The following is a 20781-nucleotide window of genomic DNA, read 5'->3' on the forward strand; positions in this document are numbered from 1 at the left end:
TCTGACCCAATGGGATGCCAGCCAGAACTCATCCAAACCCCTTAAAATTCAGGGAGCGTGGTGCCAAGCTAATAAACTCTCATCAGATTTATTACGTAGGGCTCAGCACCATGCCAACGCAGCCACCTGGCTCTTTGTTGGCTCAGAGCTTGAGTAGAGAAAGCCTGCCCAAAATACCACACGCAACTACTCAAAAAGAAGCCGTATCACCTTTCGCAATTAAATCTTGCCATGAGCTGAATTCATATTAGCAAACAGATGAATAACACTCCTGAAATCTAGGCAGAACAGCAATCCTTAAAAGCAACTAGGCTGAAATGAATGCAAGCAGAGATCTTTGAAAGTCCAGAAGGTAACTCACTGTGCTCACTGGTGCCAGAGGAGAACACCTCTTATTGCCTGTCCTGCAGGCTCTATTTCCTTAAATATTGATGGGCTTCCTTTTACTCATCGGGGCTTCTTACTCAGTGCAGCCATGAACTTTCCCTCACATGTGCTCTAGATCAGGACAGCAGTGCTGCTTCTTCCCTTCCCCACAGCTCCACAGGTTGCAAGTTTTCTCTCACTGCCATCCTGCACTGTGCTGGAAGCAATGGGAACACGATTACAGCCAGTCGTGAGGAGCTGTGTTACTGGAGCAATACAAACAGGGAAGGGTCAGCCAAGTTGCCTTTGAGATTCCTTCAATCCGAAACACCAACAATGAGTTCAAGGCCCTTTTATGAACAGAGCCCAAACTTTCTCACTACAAGTGGACCAAATAATTTAATAGCCAGTCCTGCCCAAATTCATTTCTGGTCCATTTTCCACATCTTTATTAGTCACTATTTTACTTTTTACAATAACATCCTCCAGTAAGGTATTACTTTAAAAAGAGCACAGCAAGAGGACATTTGATGCTGGGGAGAAATATCTACAACCGTTTTGGCATCTTAATGGGTTTCCTCTTACGTTGGTGCCCCATGGCCACTCGCAGCACCCCCAGCACTGCAGCAGAGGTTTTGGCATGAGCACAGCTGCTCCAACCCCAAGAATTATTTCAGAAATACTATTTTGTTCTCACTTATCTCTGTGATCGGCATCTGCACAAATCACCTCTGGAGCCTTCTGCTTTCAGAGCAGTGCATCAACACAACAATACTACCCAAAAACAAGCCAGCCCAAGGCAAAACCCACTGAACTTTCCAGAACAAACGCATCAGTCAACTTCTTTAAAACCACCACCAACCACGCAGTCAGAAGCAATCCTACAGCAACAGATTGGTTGAACAGACCTTACAAACACCTCCACAAAAATAAGATAATATTCAAAAATCAAATATAACAGAAAACAAAACACAACCAGCTGCAAAAGGCAGCAGGAGGAACGCAGGACTTACCGTGGTCAGGGAGGACGTGGGCTGGGACCTCCACAGCTGAGGCAGAGCACTTCTTTAGGCCCCCAGGCACCTGCCCATAAATAAACTCCCAATCACACCCAGAACCTGAAACAGCTGTTCAATGAAAGGCAGCTTTCTTTCTTTCTTTTTTTTTTTTCCTTCTTTTCCTCTCCATTTTTTGCACAGCAGTGTGAATGTGAGGCAGTGCAGGGCAGAGGAACTCCTAAAGGGAGTGATTTGTGCTGTAAACACATCTCAGGGTAAGAGAGAGAAACAAAGCCTTCAAACAACAAACAAGTAAATAAAACTAACAAACTATATCCACTCTAAAGTGCCCTTTTAAAGCTCTTAAAATGTTGCTGATGAACTTAAAATGAAAGAAACAACATACATTCAAAAAAATACAGGATTTTAAAAAACATTTACCTAATAGAGAACCCAGTTCTCTAATTAAGCAATTAAGGCTCAGCAAGGCAGACGATCTCATCACATAAAGGTCATTTTAAATGAAGAGGGGGTGGAAAACACTGTTGTTGCAGGGTTGTGTGAATGATTCTCCTCTGATTGGTGGCTGGTTTGAGATGAGCTGAGAATCACTCCGTAGTCTGCTTGGATTCCCTCCTGCCTAAAGCTGGAGCTGGGAACACTGCAGCACTCCGTCAGCAGCATTGGTTCCCTGGTTATGCTCCACATGTAACCCACGAAGAACTCTGCTAAACCCAGAGGGGCTGTTTGGGGTTTATAACAGGGGAGGATGCAGCATAAGTACTATTATTCTATAGGTGCATCAAATGAAAGAGGAGCCACAAGCAGAGACTGAGGGATCTGAATAGGTTTCAATAGATCTGATGTGATAATGTGCACTGAGGGATCTGGGTGGGGGGAGGGGGACAAAAGATAAAAACAATTCCCACCTTTATTTTAAGTTTTTTGACAGTCGGGAATATTTTCTGTTAAGCTACTTGTGGTTTGGGTAATGAGATTAGGCCTTGTGTAGCAGGAAGCAGAATTAACTTTGTTTACTTAAAGTGACACCAGCAGCTCGGAAAATCACATTTCCATCTGAAATGCAGAGCCTACTATCATTACAGATAACCCTTGAGATCATGATAACTAAAGGAGATTAGAGGAGAAAAGGCACGTCTCTCCTTTCCTCATCTTCCATCTCTCTTAAAGCAGTGTGTGGGGCTGGGAGCCCTCCTGGGCCCATTCCCCACTGCTGGGACCCCAAAGCTGGAGAAGTGAGGGGGAAGGGGATGGAAACCCGGTGGGCTGCCAGCAGCACACCTGTGGGGTAACAGTCCAGTAACATAGCAAAATATGTTTCATGTTGGCTAAGTTCAGGATGGAGCACTCTCTAAAAAATTAAGAATTCAGTTTGTAGCAGCTGATTGGTTAAAAAAGTCCCTTAATTTAACATGGGCCTTTCAGCATATTTCTGCTGGAGTGGTGATGAAGATGCGAGTTGCTTTCATTTGCTGCAGCACACCCAGGCAACAGGATGATCCTTTAGGAAGGGAAGACAGGGAGGGGAGGGAAATGCTTCACAACAGGATATTTTCTTAATACCAGTTTGTGCGTTGGAACATGCACGTCTTAAATGACTGGGCTTGCATAGACACAAGGGAAAACTGAAAGGAGAAAAGGCACTCCGAATCCTCTCTGTTGTACCTACAGAAATTGTCATAATTATAATGGCAGTAAGGGTTTGCACGGAAGAGTGCTTCTGGTGAAGGCTTGCAGAGACTGAGAGCATTTGTGATGCTTCTCCCCCCCCTTTGCCACCCAAAGCCAAGCACAGGGACTTGTCCACGTGTTATTTATCATTCTGGTACTCGTGACCCACGCTAGTGTTTACAAATCGAGGGAACGCCTGATATCTGGCACAGCCGTTACTGCTTCATGTCAAAAAGAGTGACAGGTAAAGAGTAAAATCTGGGCTCGGCACAGAGATGGATCCAAAATACATAAATAACCAATTAAGGAAAAATATTAATAAAAATATTGCTAACAGATCCCAATCTGCTGTTGAGTACCAATTGCCAGTAATAATCTCTATGGTAACTGAACCCTCTTTGGCCTCTCTCTGTATGCAACCAGTGTTTTATGTTTTTTTTTCTTCCCTCCCCCTATTTTCATGGAAAGTTTTCAAAACTGGTTTAAATATTATGATATTTTCTTCTTCAAGTGCTAACTGGGAAAAGTATTCACTTCGTCTGTGCCACATTCCTGAGCAGATTTTCCCTTCCTCAGATGACTGCTTTGGAGGGGTGACTTTTTTGACGGCCACTTACCAGGAGTTCTTTTCATTGAATAGGTGAGGGAGGCTTTCAAAATCTAACAGGCTGAAGTGCTGCCCAGCAAATAAATATACCAATCGAGAAGATGCAAAACAAAAAAACGTGCTAAGTAATGACACTGCTTTCAGAAACCTGCAGAATCACAAGTTTTGTTTTTTTTTTTAATTGTTATTATCTGACTGCACATGTCTCTTCTTGCCAGCTGCTCTCCTGTAATCTCAGCGACTTGCTCTGTGCTGTGGTTTTATACATGGGTGTTCCCCTTTCCCAGCCTGCTCTCACACAAGTTTTGGCTACTGGATATAAAAGAAGGCACTGCCTTTTGGAAACAGCATCACACAGCAGATATTTTTTGCGTTACATCAACAGACTGAAAGAAAAATTTTAAAGGAGAACATGCAGACTCCTGTGGATGCTGTCATCCTATACGTGTAACACCCAAGACATTTTACTAAACTTTTCATCATTATACTACGAGTAATTAGACACACCAGGAGATTCCTAAGCAAATAAATTGGAATTTGCTCTTCTAGAACTATCGTTTGGCTGACGGATTTCTTAGGATGTAGAGCACCCAGCACTGGTGTAGGGACACAGACCATTTGGTCCTTAGGATCTTCGCAAAAGTGAACCTCCAGTTGAGAGAGAAGAAGCTGACAGGAGCAGGATTCTGCTGCCTCCTGGGGTTGCTCACCTGGGAGAGGTAGACCCTGAGCCTCTACACGCAAGGACAGTGAAAGTATTTTGTCCTGTGAATTTAGTCAAGTTAAAGTGCTCCTTGGAGCGTGGACTGACATTCCTTCCAGCCAACTGTTATAATCACTTGGCTGTGAAGTTATGCTTATGTTTCCATTCTCTCTCTCCTGCCCAATAAACCTTGAATTCCTCTTTTGAAAAACTTCGGAAGACCAATGTGAGAAGTGTTCCCTCTCTGCCTTTAAAGAACAGGTCTCCTTCAAGAGGAAGAAAGTAATATTTAGTTGGAGGATCATGTAAAGTCCCTGTTGCAGTTTGTGTTTAGATATGCTGTGTAGACTCCCATTCTGCAACTGCTGTTCCTTTATACAGCAGCTCAACCAAGTTCCTGGGCTGAGAGTGTGAAGGTCTTTGAAAATACGGAGCTGGATTCAGATCCAGATCTGAATTTCCTAATGGATGCTTGTCTTCCATCTGTTTGCATTTGGATGTCTCATAGGATATAAGTGGCAGTTCTGTAGTGTCACACATGAATAAAGTGGATAATTATAAAATTAAAAGATATAACATGCATCTAGGGGAGATAAGACTAGAATTAAAGAGTATAAACAAAACCGATTTTGATGTACAGACTGATATATTTATTCATTAAATATAATAACATAAACAAGACTATTAACTGTCATATTTTAATGATACCATACTCTGCAAAACATACTCAGGAGAAAGTCCTATTGACTTCAGTAGCAATGCCACATATATTTAAATCACGACTGCAGTAAAACAATGCGCCATCATTCTTATTTGTGGCTATTTATTGTACGTACCCCAAAATGTTAAACAAAACACTGAATTGAGTCTGAGCTCAGAAGTTCTATTTGTAAATCTAAGGAAAGCCAGTGAAGAATGTAAAAACCTGTTCCACAAATAATTGAAATAGAGTATTCCCAAGGGCCCCGATAGGGCTGCTGCCTATCCTCTCTCTCTCTCCAGAAGCACTGCACATATTTTTGCTCAGAAGGTGAAATCGGGGCAAATGACACTTTTTATCAGCAGCATTAAAATCAGATTCTGATTTTTTTTATATTTTATAGAACGTTGACAGTCAGCAACAGTGGAAGCCTCAAAGCAAGAATTTCTCCATGGAAAGAGTGCACTTACTAGCTTGGGGTAAGTGCTAAGGCCGTCTGGAAGGGAAACATGGTTTCAAGAATTCTTCCCTCTTGTACACAGCATCTGTGCCAAGAAGATGTAAAATAGGACCACATTGAGTCAGTAACAATTTATCCACCCTTTGCACAGCCTCTTTGCTCTCTGCTCAAGGCACCAGGCAGGGGAGATGCAGCTCATGCAAGACCTCGAGTGTGAACAGCACAAGTTGATGAAATCTGAAGCGGGGACTCGTCCCAAATTTGTGAACTGAGCTGAACAGTGAATTATTATGTCAAATGTTTCATTGTAAAATTCCTCATTAAATTCTTTGGCGTTCACCACACGCTTAGCGTAACTTGAAGTGCTGAGAAAACGAACGCTTACTGTGCCATGACAAAGGCCAATGGTTGCCTCTTTACTGAGCTTGATACATATGGTGAAAACATATTGACTAATTACTTGCCATTTTCAAAAACTGACAAACACTCCAAAGTTAGCCTAAGATAATAGAAGAATATGCAGTATGAAGAATAAAGACTGGAGAATCAAGAGGAAGAATAGCATAACTCCGTTACTTCTAATTCCCTCTTTCAACATTTCCTTTGACAAATGACTACCGAGGAACAACCCAGCATCCCACTGTTTTAAATTGCTTAATGACAATTGGTAAATTAATGCAGCTGATGAATGCATCTGTTCAAAGCAGAGACTGACTGAAGTAGTGAAGATAAAACCCAGACCCAGTCTTCTCCCAAACAGTATCATGATGTAGCTGGGATTTTGGATCTGGGTTCAGTTTTGATATGCCCATTTTATACCTTGATCTGTTGCATGCCAAATGCCAAAAATAGAAAGAATTGGACACTGGCAATGAAGAGCTTCCAGGAAGGTCTGTCTAAGGGGTCAAAGTCATCTTGGAAAGGGAAATGGCAAGACAGTTTTCACCTACTAGTTGTCCAAATGCTGTTTGTGATATAAAAAGTCACCCGCATGATCCAAGCCTGAGCTGCCTTACAGGAGTCCCCCAGACAAAGGCTTTTGAAAGCCGTCTGATTTCCGGCACCCCTCCACCAAGCCATGACAAATTGGTCCACTCATCTGATCAGGAACCTTCCCTAAGCAGTGGGACAAATGTTTGACAAATTAACTTCAAGGTAGCTCATGGAGTAGAAGCAACATAACACAGCTGTAAAAGAAATGTTGCTGGGTAAATTCTGCCAGTAATGAATGTGTAGCAAGAAATAAACTTAAAATTCAGGCTCTCTTTATGAGAAGACAAGATCTTTGGATTAGAAGTAGAAAACATGAGGTCTCACTGAAGCTACAGATAACAGGAATGCAATTACTGTTACTAGAGTTTTATGAGTACAAAACTTGTGCTGATGTATCCACAATTTAGAAATAATAGGCTTTTCAAAAATCAAAACAATTTAAAAAAATCAATAATTATTCCCTATTATTTTCCTTTAGATCACCTAGATAATAGAAATCAGAGATCTGAATAAGAAGCCTAAAGATAATGGTATTATTAGATTGATAAAAAAAGGAAGAGTGATCAAGAATTTGACCCATTTACCAAAACATTCAATTGTAAAAAGTCGTTATTCTACTAGCTCTGATTTTTTTAGGTTCAGGACGAACCTCAAGCCATGTTTGGATGTTAAATGCAGTCATAAACAGAGACTAAAAGCAATTTATAAACATTTTTTATTATACGAGAAATAGTTGCTATTTTAGGGACATGTAAATAATATGATGTCTATCATAAAAGTTTTAGAAGGAGTTTTATTTTCCACCTCATAAACTAAAAATAAAACACTTTAAATGATTGACTTTCCTTTAAGGCAAGTCTTGAGCCTGATTTGATAACACTACCAGTAATGCCTAGTAAAAGTCCTGGAATAAGTCGTGGTGTTTTGAACAGGACCAGACATTATCCAGACTGTTTTTCATTAATATTGCTGTTTTACTGTAAAAAACCTGGTAGATCATCACAATTTTGCCCCTCTTGCATAAATACAAGAAGATTTAAAACAGCTTTTCTCCAAAGGGTGGGAAGAACCTTGCTTCATTTGCTTTTTAAAGAGTTTGAAAACCTTGAAGTCCCAGAAGAACAAAAGACCAGCAGATGCCTTTCCTGCTCTGGTAGAGTTCTACCTCAGCTTTTCCAAAAGTTCTGAATTGTGTTGGGGTAGAAAAAAAAACGATTCTGAATAGAAGTAATTAAAAAACAAACACAACAACAACAAACCATCACCACAAATGTTTACATTTATTGAAATGGCTCCCAGGGCAATGAGCCTCCCCAGAGCTGAGCCCTCACCTGGCGGGCGCTGCGGGCAGGGCTGGGAGGCAGGAAGGCCCTGTGACATGGGATGGTCTCCAGACTCTCTCTAGGGTTTTATGTCTTCCGTCACTTTGCGTTAGGATTTTTTCCACTTCCAGGAAGCTCACTGGCAGCGCGTGCTGTAAGCAGCGCATCCCAGAGCGGTGGCAGAGCTGGGCGGCGGGTGGGAAGCTCCTTCCACTCCCTCCTAGAGCAGCCGTGCTCTTCTGCAGCTTTTTGTTTAATCTTTAGGTACAGCCGCTGCCGACTTGCATGCAAAACCACAAACTGAAGCCAGGACGAGGACTGCTTGCCATGTCTGCGTACAGCAGCGCACAATGGGCTGGGAATGCCTGAGATCATTTCCTTTCCTGCCTTTCATATCGCTGAACTGAAACCATCACTCGTGTCAAAAGCAAGGGCTGCAGATGAAAGGCCAGTGCATTAAGACAGAGCATAATTGTCAGCCTCTGAGTTTCTGACATTAATCGTTTTACTTAAAGAAGGCAAGGGAATGTTTTTCTGTCCCCTCCACCTCCACTGACAACACACAGGAGAGTCTGGATAAAAATTTTAAAAAAAAGAACGACTCAAAATTTTTGCTAATTAAAAGTAATATGTTTTCCCATTTTTTGGCAATTTGATAACACAAAACACTTACTTGGGGGCCACAGGGGGAAACAAACTAAGACGGATAAAAAATGTTTTGTGTTCATCCAAGCAAGACTATGTTAATGCACATTATCCCATTAATGCACATCAACATCGGGAATAAGCGCGCCAATGCAAGCAAGAAGCATACACTTATCATCATTTGATAACATGTTTAATGACAGATTGACGGTTGATTTGCAAATGTGAACTGGCATCAATGTTGCTAACTTCAGCTTCTGCCGCCTCCTCTGCTATGCCAGCATATTTATGTGCATAATTTGATTTCGCAGCCACACTGTTAGTACATTTTTAATATTAACTATGCAAGAACAGACAGCCGAACTTAAGTTGCACTGATGGTTTGAGTTCATTAGATTGAAAAAGATGGGCAATGATGACAAAGATGGAGATGGCAGCGCAACATCAAAGAGGCAACACTTAACAAACACACTCCATTTTGAACAAACCGAACTAACACATTTCATGTTGTCGGCTGCAGCAGAGCCCTTATGTACAACAGTAAGAAAAAAAATATGCTTCTGCCCTGGGCATACTGACAGCAACTCTACAAGAAGCTTAGCAGGCTCCTGGACACACAGTTGTAAGATATTTCACTCATCTCTTGCAGGTAAAGGGGCTGATTCTGGGCTGATGTCGGAGTGACAGCAGCGTAATTCAGCAGACCTACAGAGGAGCTGCTCCTGATTTACACCGGTCCAGGGGAGCGTGCTTGCCTGTTCCCACTCCCCTTCCCTAGTTTGCTTTTCACAGCTGTGATTCTTTATGACGAATAATAAAAAGATTTTGCTGAGCGCTCAGCTCTTGCAGGCACAGCACATGGAGCAGAACTGCGGGCTTGAAAGCCCCGGGGCCTCGTGCTGGGGTGCGTGCAATGTCCCCATGCTGGGGTGGATGCAGTGTCCCCATGCTGGGCTGCGATGCCCTTCCCACCGCCCCCAGGCTGGCACGGCACCACGCAGGGCTGCACTCCTGGTGCCTTCCTTGGTGCTCTGAAGGGAATGTGTACCAATGAGCCGGGAAGAGAATATTTCATCCTCTGCTCACATTAATGTCTGGGCATATACTGCATCTAGTATTAATTTGCTTGTTGTGCCGCAATATATAATAAATTTGAGGCAGTAGTTTTATGGCGCAAGTTGTAATTTCAAATTTTATGGTACAAACTGACCATCTGCAGGAATCTGACCATATAACCTCAGCCATTCGGTGCAGACTGTAATGTTAGTACCTCTGAATCACGGTGCAACTATGATTTAGACACACAATTAGATAGACCAGGTCCTCACCAATTCTCTGCTGTCTGAATTACTGCTGAACAGCCTAATAAATGTACCAGACATAGGCCTCTAAAGCAAAGCTTTTAAGAACATCCTGAAGTTTACTTCTAATCAGCAAAACACCCACTGCAATTACTGCCACTTGGAGCCTGGACCAGCAACTCGTTGTGCTCGGCACTGCACAAACAGAACAAACCCAACGCCTGGGGACCTCTTTGTGGAGCTCTGTTCTCCTTTTGAGATGCAATGCAGGCAGAGCTCACCTTGAGCCCCTGCTGCATTTGGTGCAGCAGTTTATGAAGAAACTCTGCTGGCTGCCACTGCACAAATGGAAGCGTGTGGCCCCCAAAACTATACAGACAGCTTTGGCTTGCCCCAGGGAAGACACAAGAGATCATGGAAGCTTTGTTCAAAGTTCGGGGAACTAAAAAAATACAGCCCCAGAGTAAAAGAAAGGACAGCAGAGACAAATGCAAGAATGAGACCGCACTGGCTTAAGCTTCTCTTGCTGGTTTTAAGATAGTGCTGTCCCTTTGTCGAGCTGCTCAGGAAGGCACAGGCACTGCAGTGCTCCTGCCGTGAGCAGAGCAGTGGGCAGAGCTGCACAGCCCAGACCCACAGCCCTATGGATGGCTGTGCTGACAGCCGTGCTGCCTCCTCCTCACCTGGGCTTTAGCCATAATTAGAAATAAAAACATTTCCCAGGGAGAGCGAGTTGTGGACACTGCTCACTCATGCTTGCTGATGGAGGACGGGGATGGGGAGAGCAAAACAGCGCAATTTCCAGGCTCTGAAAAAGCTCTCCCTGACTCCGAGGCTGGCCTGCCGCGACCGGCAGCGTGCTAGGCGGCATTGCAGGGGTGTGTGAAATATCTTCCAGCTCCGCATTTCCCCTGCAAATTGCCTGAGCTCCTGCTGTGACCGTGCACTTACAGCTCTGGCTGTGGAGCTCTGAGCACAGGGCTGCGCAGCCCCACGCGGCTCGAAGAACCATTAGTTCTCCCCAGTCACAATTATCTCTGCTGCTGCGCTTGTGTCCTCTTTCCTGTCTCAACTTAAGTAAGTTGCATTTCTCCCGCTCTCGTTACTGAGTAGATGCAGATGCCACTTTGTTCCGTGTGATTTATAGCCAGTAGCTAATGTTCAGTTATAATTCCCCAGTTTAGACATGAAAAATAGCCTGTAATGCTCAACACAAGGGCCTCTCAACAATGATATATAATTTAAAAATTAACACAAGGACAGAGGAGACATAGGATTTTGAACTAGGGACTCTCTCATTCAAAGGTTAAATCTCTACAAGGTGAGCTAAAGGAATTAGTTGAGTTATTAAGTAAATGCCTCTGTTATATTTTCCCAGTACATTAGCTGCTGCAGTCTTTTCCAGTTCAGCTGTGTTCAGCCCCAGCATGCTCAAAGTGCAAATGCTCGTGGCACTGCATTCACACATTTGCTTTTTTTCAATGTCAAACAAACCAGAGCTTTTCAGAGCCAAAGGTCAAAGCAGAGGGCCCTCAAGAAAATCTCTTGGGAAATTATGTGATTGTTCTTATGTCTTTATTGTATATAAAATCAGGCTTCAAACATGGCTCGCCCTTTTCAAGCATCTTAAAACTATAAATGAGTCACAACTCGTTCCTGCAACACCTAAGTTATATAAGTGGTCTTGTTAATTTACCGGAATATCTTGCATAACTAATCACTTCCAGGATCAAACTCCGATGGCTCTGAAACCTCTGCAATGGGAAAGAGCTCCTCTGGAAACAGAGAGAAGTTCACTCCCAGCCTCACACAATGAGTCAAAAACAGAGCAAGGGACAGAACCAGCACCCCCAGCCTCATGCTGCCGAGCGCAATCAAAACCTCCTTTGTCAAAGCTCAGCAACTCAGAAAACATGCAGGGAGAACAGGGAGTGAGGAGAAGAGTTTGGCTACGGGGATTTTTTGGAGGTGATACTCCTTTCCTTTTTTCTGTTCACAATATGAAGATTTAGCTCATACCTTAGGTGTCTGCTGCTGCACTCTGTTTAACCCTGTCTCACTCTGGCACTGAGTATTACATTTATGGATTACAAATTTATTGACATTTGACATTTGCATCAGCTTTCACCTGATCAACAGGAGCTTTGCCTGCCAAGGGGAATTATTATGGAAGATTTCAACAGCCATGGGAATGCCAAAAAGGTCATTAAATCATATCAGAAAAACAACGTGTTCATAGCATTCATACATTTACTCTTGCCAGTAAATCTTCTGGTTGATGCTTGGACCACCTACTGATGATACTCAAAGAGAAGGAGAAACAGAGAATTGAAGAGATGAATTAAATTAAAACCAAATGACATGAAGCCTGGCACAGTGGGATCTTTAATTTTCTACTCTATGAATCCAGAATAAGGAAAAAAAACACAAAACAAAGCACAGTGGCTTGACTTTATCTAAGTTAATTCCCTCATATAGGCAGGGCTTAACTAAATAATCCTGAGTAATGTATGCACCCCACATTATTGCGTGCAATTTGTATGTGGGAGGTGCAGGATTCAGAAAACATATGGCACATGGAAAACAAATGACAGGGTGTGCTTTTACACTCTTTTTGGCTATACTTATCATTCTTGTTGATATTTTTTTTACAGACATGAAAAATGAGTATAGGAACTTTCACCCTGATCTCTTTGGAAAAATACTGAGAGATTTCTTTTTTTTCTTTTTTTTCTTTTTCTTTTTTTTTTTTGTGAGTTTGTGATTTATAGAAGAATTCCACATAATTCCTGGGAGCATAAGCAACGTTTTAAAAATACACTGATCAAATAAACAGAATTACCTCCCCCATCGTCTATTCTCTGGATGACAAACCTGGGTCTTGCACCATAAAAAACCATGGCCAACAGATTAGGGCTCCTTAGGTTACGAAGTGACTTTTACTGAACTGGAAGCCCACCCACAGCCTATCTGTCTGTATGTCCAGTTTAGGGGAAAGCTTTTCTGAGGACTGAATCACACACAGCTGTTTGCCCCTGAGCTGAGGAAGCACGAAGGAAGCATTCAGATCTGCCCTTACTTGTAAGAGTGGTGTGCTCAGTTTACATGCAAGTGGGCAGAAGCAGGACATGGCATACTCATATCCCAGTGGAACGCTTCTTCTGCGATGTCCCTTGGGATGTAGATCAATAGGTGCTTAAAAGGCAACATCAATCCTCTTAATGGCCCTATAAAGTAAGCCGGTGGCCACGAGGACTCAGTCCCTATAGGAATCAATGCCAGTAGCTTGACGTGATCTCAGAAATACAGCTGATGTTGTGCAGCCAATGCTGTGTTTGCAGCAAGTGGTGCAGCATGCAGCTACAGGGTGACAACCAAAGACTGCTTGGAGAGCAGCAGAGGGCAGAGACAGGGAACTGGGCACTGAGTTGCTTCTAACCTTGGCTTGGAACAAGACAGAGAAGTGGAGAGATGGAGATGTGGGATGGAGGTATCTGCTGGCAGCCGTGCACTATGGCAGGTTATTGCTTGTACATAGCGAGATACATAATTCCAGGGAATCTGTGGTTTATGGTATAAACTTGGGGATTTTTAGAAACAGAGAATGTTTGGGAGTTTTCATGAAATGAGCTCATGAAAACAACAACTTTGTAGTTAGGATTCAACATTCTACAACAGGAGGAGAAAAACACTTTTGTTTGTGTACAAAAAAGAAGCAGGAAGCAGACCCAGAAGGGATCCCTGTAGCATTATCCATGCACAACAGAACAAGTAGTTTGGCCTCATCTGAATTACTGGTCGAAGCTCCTATGAATTCCGCAGTAAGATTGCAATTTCTCTTCTGTGTACAGTTCAAAAGAAATCTAATCCTGCTACTGATGGCTGGGAAACCCTCGTGGAAAAAAGAATGGGAAAAGGAGGGGAAACTTAGGTTTGGGGCTTGATATCACTGGGTGGGATTTTTTGACCCAACCCTATATGACTATTCTGATTTTCTTACTCACTGCTATTCAGTTTGAAGAGGAAAGCAGAAAAATGTCATAAAGGAAGTCTTAGCAGTGCTCAGCTGCTGGGCGCACCTCCTGTTACAAAGGACTGTGCATGCTCAGGGCTAGGGAATGGAATACAAACAGTCGTTCACTTATAGCTGGAGGCTATGAGCTCGATGGCACAGAGGAAGCTCTAGCTGGTAGTGCTGCAGAGAGGATATCCCAAAGGGAACGGTGAAGCATCCTCATGCATGAAGGCTTTTGGGGCTTTGGCACAGACAGAGTAACCTGACTTTGACCTTCACCAGGCCTGCAGAACACTGCTGGGAGAGACAGGAGAATTGAGATCACAAGGAAGCCATGGCCTTACTGATCTCTCTTTTGAGGGTGACCCTGTTTTGGTTCTCCAGTGCAGCCCAAGCCCACCATTTTCATCCCCTCCCAGACCTCCTGCTTGGCTTTGTGAATTACAGATGAGCTTTGCAGTAAAGAGAGAAAACAGAAGATACTGATAATGCTCTGGTAAACGATGTCACACACCCTCACCATTCTGCTCCTGGTCTGATTTGATGTCTTGCAGCTGCTGCTGCATACACAGGGTTTCCATGCCAGGTCACTCAATAATAAATCAGAAACTACCGGGGCAAGGGGGCATTGGGGATTCTGAGCATTCACTCTGAGCCTTGTGACTTTTTGCAGTAGAGGCTTCCCAAAAGACACACTCCTTCCCTTCCTCTGCACCCCCTCTGCTGCAGCAAAGCACTGAGCAAAGGGTCGTTGCTGCCCTCAGAAATGGGCAGGCGTGGGGAGGCAGTGTGCCACCATAAGGACCGCTTTGTCACTCGATCTGATGCAGCTGCTGCAGGCACTGGAGGGGAGCAACCACATGAAAACCACTCCAGCCACCTCTCCTTTCCCTTCAAAAAATGTCACTGTGGCACTCTCCACTTTCTATAACAATGTTTATCATTGTTCCTCGATTGTCTGGGACAATAAATGGTTAGAAATGAGCATATATCACCAGGAAATCTCTGCCTGCCCCTTCCCCCAAGCAGTGTCATAAAAACGTACAAATTCACATTAATAATGAAGTGCATTTCCCTGAGAAGCCACTGTGTATCTCAGGGAGAGCAGGCAAGGTGGCAGTTGCTGCAGAGTTTCCTATTAAAGAGCAGAGCAAATACTCATAAATCTGATGAGGGGCCAAAGCACATGTTAGGGCTGTCTCCCTCTTAATGGAACCTTTTCTGAAATGAAAAAAATATATATCTCGATACATTCAGGGTATTCATTAGACATGACAACCTCCTCCACTCCCCCGTCCTTCCCTCCCCCACCCTGCATGTGCTGACCCCTGGCAGAGGAGCTGCGCTGAGTGCTGGCAGGGAGGGATTTTGGAGGGGAGGAGGAATTGTTTTGTTTTAATAAAGAGAACGTGCAAATTTCCAATAAGGAACAAGCCTCCTCCTTCCCCACCTCTCCCTCCTTTCCTCTGCCCAGCATGCTGCTGCCATTCCCTTCCTTTCCATGCCCCCAGCACACCCTCCTCTTGGTCCCCACTGCACTTTTCCCACATATCCAGAGCCAACAGAGCCAGCGCAGGGCCATCTATGAGATGGACACCCCTCATAGAACTGAGTATCAGAGCCTTCCAGCCACCTCCCACCTTCCAGGGCTCCACCAGCTTGTGCTCTTGGGATGCACAGCCCCCCAGAGCAGGCAGGATGGAGCCTTGGGCCCTCAGCTTTCCAGGAGGCTGTGACCAGCGCAGTGCTCGATGCTACACATCTTATCATGGGCTGGGAACCAGAATCTGCTGCCCCTTTCCTGGAGGTGAGATGCTCTCAAACAAGAAACACCGTCACAGTTACGAAATAAGCTCTGTGTAGTGCGTGGCTTCTTCTGCCCCATTCTTCTTCTCACAGGCAGGGTCCTGAGCACTATCTGCTGCTGTGAATCCTGCGTGGCTCCGTTGATGCACGAGAACTACAACATGGAGCTGAGCTTCCCACACCAACACATCCCACCTCCATGCACAGACAGACCCAGCTCTCAACCCAGGAAAGGCAGAATAAGGCCTGAATGCTACAGCTTAATAATCATGAATTATCTGTTCATTATCCCAATAAATAGTGAAAAATCTCTTCCTCCTTTCCTCTTCCCATAAAGCCATATCTACAATTTTCGTTTTCCATCTGTGCTCCATCATATTTGCACAGAGTGATCATCCTGCTAAATAACATTATGTTTATTGAAAGGTGCTGTTGAGGGTTGGATGCTGCTCATGTCTTTTCCTTCTGTTATTGATCTTTGCTACTTGGTTGACGAGGTGTAAAATGTGTCCTCTTCCTTTGAAATTTCACTGGGTAACACTGCTCCGCTATAGATTATGAAGGCTGTAGCATTTAATAATATCAGATGCAGCAAGGAGAAGGTAAGATTTTGATATCCTTATGAAAACTGAATGCTTGATGAGGTAGGTGCTATTCAAGGTCAGTGAAGATCTGGTCAAAATACTTACAGGTTGCTTCTCTTTGTGCCTTGAAGAATTCCTGCCTTTTGGGGCAGGAACTGGCATTTACTGTATGTTCATACAGTGCTTAGGAACAATATGGGGTAACCTGGTGTGTTGGATGAGCTAATACAATTTCAATAACACTGATCTTAATAGCAACCTGTAGAATTCATAGAAAGCAAGTAAATCTGCATGGATGCATCCACGCTGATGCACCCTGATCTGCCCTGACCCTGCTCCTACTGAAGCCAAGAGCAAACTCCTGCTGCTGGATTTACAAGGGTGAGTGCTAGACTGAAAACATGTTAGGCAGGGCAAGTTCCAAGTTTTCAGAACGCTGAATTTCAAAAATTCCTGATCTACTGCTGTTGGGAAATGGCGAGAAATTTCCAAGGACTGGAGGGACTGGGCTTTCAGCAGGGTGGATTGGAGGGAGGAGGGGCAGCTGGGGCAACCGCCTGCTGAGGGACTGCAGCACAGAGGCCCACAGGAGCCTGTCCCTGTTGCCTTGCTTCGTCTTCTCTTCTAATGTGTGGCTTTGGACAACTGATTCTTGCAATTGGCCTTGCCTGTGTAACACCAATACTGGCTAATAGCAAAACATGATGTTCAGAGCAGCTCCTCCAGCTCCAGAGGGGAGGAGAAAATAAAATCCATGGAAGAAAAAAATCTTCTATTTTGGTATACTTAACACATACAGTTATCTACGTGTCCTATATATCATTTAACAAATTGCTTTGCAATTCTTACAGGGCGTGGTATAATGACTGATTTAAAATCACTGCATTGCTTAAACTGCATTGTTCTTCATCAAGTTGAGTCATTTTTATGTGAAGTGTCAAGCTCTCTAACAAATAACTGCTGCCAGACAAATCAAGTTCCTCATCTTAAAGCTACGGCTAAATAGTTTATAGCTTTAATCTGCTCACTGAGGTGTGCAGTCTATGACAGTAATTATAAATGCAAGGAGAAATTATAGCTGAATGCTTTAACTGCATTAGGAGCCATTTGATGAACAATCATGATTGCCTGTTCATTTTCAACAATAGAGGGCAAGTTAGTGTCAGTGCATTAGAGGATTTTCAGTTCTGCTCTGCTCTTTCTTCCATTTACCACAGAATGTCAGTTGTCTCCTATAAAGTAGAAAAAAAAGCACTGCAGAAGCTTTAAACTTGATGGTTAAAAAAAGACAAAGGAGGAAACAGAGAAAAACTGTTTACCATTATGACTCATTTTTTTGTTTTGCAGCAGCCTTATTTCCAATTAGTTCACTTCAGGTAGCTGCTTGTTTGCTCATCAGGGCCTTTAGTAAAGCAATCTCTCCAATTAAGTTGGTAAATTTAAAGTTATAGAGACTTATCTCTGTAAAAAGTTGTAGAGAGCAGAGAGAGCCTCGGTCACCAACAGTGACAGTCAATGCCACCACCCGACTTTACAGTAAGGGATAAAATTCTGCATTGCCTTTTGGCTTGTTTTTTCCTTAGAACAACATAAAAATTCTAATTCAACTGCAAAAAAAGAAGAAATCCTCTTTGAAGGTATAAGTCATCATACAAATTAGTTCTGATTAAGCCACGCTCCCTAATGTTCACGGGGTTTCTGAAGAAGAGCAATAAAAACAAATATGAAGTAGGTTAAATGAAAAGAATAGAGACATCTGATTGTTGTATATTACACATAATTTTACATTATATTACTGAGCCCATATCAGTTAAAGGAACTCAAGAAAACACTGAAGAGGAACATAAAACAGATATGTGTGTCTTTACATTTAAGAAGAATTTATAGCGAATTTCTTATAAACAGCCTCACAGAGATCTTAAAAATAAATCCATATGCATAACACATTTTTCTACAGTACCAACCCAGGTTATTCATTTGTACTTTAATGATAGTCAACATTTTAAAATATCACCTTTAACAGTAAATTTCATTAAAATATAAAAAGTATTTTATGTATTTCTGTACTTCGAGTACACTTTCCACTCTTTTATTTCCATTTATTTCCATATATTTTTATTTCTGTGCCACTACAGTATTGCCTACAAGAGAATGCAGATGCACGTGCATGTTTTAAGAATTTTGGTGTGCTTTATATCCCCCGCTTCTCAGCACTCTGCTCTCCTCTATGTTATTATTCAAATGCATACCAAATCTTAACAATAACATGGTAAGAATAAGTAAACCCTGAAAATCCCTGTTATATGATTTAGTCTCTTGCAGATCTCAGGAAGGAACCATACGAATAAACTGTGGCCTCCACGCTTCCAACGCAGCCAGAAGTTGGGTAGGCTTACAGTCATAAAACCTTTACAATGCTGTCCAAAATACCCCATCATTTCACACAATTTGTGCTATCATGCATACCAACTCAAATTATAGTTCCAGATAACAGTGCTATCACTCTGTCATTTCAATTTAAATATATTTTTTTAAAGGTAAGGTACAACCTGCATCCTGATACAGATTAGAAAAGGATGAGTATTAAAAGGACAGCGATTCCTGGGTACCCAAAGGCAGGAAGGAGAGTGCCTTATTTATGTAGTCACATACCACCTGAATAACACTCGTGATGTGTCTGTGTAGGTTATTACAATGCAGAATGCCTTTTTTTCCCTCTCAGGTTTTTTTCTTTGTACTTATTCTCCAAATCCCGAGGAACAATAACATGTTTATAAAGGTGGGTGTTTGGTTTGCCTCTTTATAATAATACGGTGCTTTTAAAACCAAATCTGAAACATTTGTCAGGTATTAAGCCATGAATATGCCAAAATAACTGTTACATTAATATATTTGGCAGATAGCTTTTGTTTGATAGAACCCAAATTATTGGTTTGCTCTGATATCTCTTATGTGAAAACGACGAATGTCAGAGTCTTATTAATCATTAACTGGTGAGGAAGGAAATGAAATATGGTATATTTTTCCTAACCAACCTCCTGTAATTTCCCAATATTTTGGGAGATATATTGATTTTGAACGGTAATAAAATGGTTAAGCACAAAATCTGTTATTTTCAGATAAACAAGGTACATTTGTTTCTTCCTTTTGTGTTGGGTTCTAACGTTGGATTAAAAATGTCTACAAAGAAATTTAAGGATGTTAGCACTACGGAGAAAATTAACTCCCTTTGAGTTGGACTGAATTTTGACTGTTAAAATATGCAGAAAGAATAAATCTGGTCAAATAGAAACTGTACATACAAGATGTGTGTAAAACTTCAACCTTGCACTTGAATACCAACATTACACACTGTAGCAATAGCTTCTATTACCCATCCCAAAGCAACCTTTTGATTAGTGGCTTAAATTATTCAAAAGTAGCCTTTTAAACGGAGCGTAAGTGACGCACAGTCCTTGTGCTGGCTGTGTACAAAGAATGTGTTTCTTAAAGCTTCATGAATATTTGCAGCAAACAAATGTGAAATCTTCACATAAGCGAGTATTCATCTTCGGAGTGCTTGCACCCTCAATTAGCCAGAGAATAGCCACAATAGCAGGTGGCGTGAGTGACAACTCACAACACATCTTTAATTTTGACTGTCTGATGAATTCATTTTCCAAATGTTATTCAAGTAATGAACATGATGGAGAAAATCTGAGTCTGCACATGATTATTCTGCAGATAGAAGCAGAGCCTGAGTTTGCTGGTGAATTTGCTGGAAATAAGACTAAGAGAGCCTTGCTGGAAATAAACGTGTTAGAACAGAAAACTTCTATCTGGACTTTTAGTAGAAGTTCTACGTATTCATTTTTATCAAGAAGATTTGAGTTTGTGAATCAAGTAAAATTAAAAATGCAAAAATGGTGTGTAATCTGAACATGACATTACATATCATAAACACTGGCTGTGGCAGTATTTGGTTGGTGTATCTTTCAGCCAAAAAAAAAAAGTATCAACAGTAATGCAGAAGTATCATATGAACACGTTTTGGAAATATAAACATGTAAAAGAAATCTCAGTGCTTCCTGAAAGAAGAGCCAGCCCCTCCAGCCCATATGAAACCTCGTGCTGAAGTCAGTGATATCACAGACTGACACGCCCGCCAACGGGAAACAAAACGCAATTAAATGTCTTCAAGATTAAAAAAGAAATGAGCAGAGACATGAGAAAGGTTAAAGCGATGCGCCAAGAAAGGCCACTCACAATAGTAAGTGTTAGGTACGTGCAAAACATCAACAGCTTGTACAATGAGGAATGTCCAAATATCAGTGAAAGAATAACTAAACTTCTAGACATAAACTTCTCAGTTATCAGTAGATTCTTGAGACTAGGTTTGAATGTATCAGGAACTCGGACTATTATTTTATTAATTTGACATTTGAATTGTCTTCTTTACCCCCATCAGAATCAGATTTACAGATGCATTAGCACTGAGGCAGGTAACAATCTTTTGGTGTTCAGTGCTTTTTTTTTTTTCCTGCTTTTTCCATTCTCACTGCAAAGAGTAGCATTCATTTCTCGCATTCCACATTGAAGTGCATAGGATG

At 42.2% G+C, this 20781-nt stretch overlaps 1 protein-coding gene across 6 annotated transcripts in view; it reads right to left on the reverse strand.

Annotated features, from left to right (window-relative positions):
- The window catches only part of TSHZ2 (teashirt zinc finger homeobox 2), a 213170-nt gene that overhangs the window by 59952 nt on the left and 132437 nt on the right, over positions 1 to 20781 (reverse strand). The window contains exon 3 of one of the 6 annotated variants that reach the window (XR_014887777.1): positions 1380 to 8275. The exons of 4 other annotated variants lie outside the window; for them this stretch is intronic. The gene's annotated coding sequence lies outside the window, so the exon portion shown is untranslated. Of the gene's footprint in view, positions 1 to 1379; positions 8276 to 18161; positions 19910 to 20781 lie in introns of those variants that run through there. One more of the 6 variants, XM_085241767.1, reaches the window with a different exon arrangement.

Source organism: Meleagris gallopavo, chromosome 22 (assembly GCF_905368555.1).
Source record: "Meleagris gallopavo chromosome 22, MGAL_WU_HG_1.1, whole genome shotgun sequence".
In the NCBI taxonomy this organism is placed as follows: Eukaryota; Metazoa; Chordata; class Aves; order Galliformes; family Phasianidae; genus Meleagris; species Meleagris gallopavo.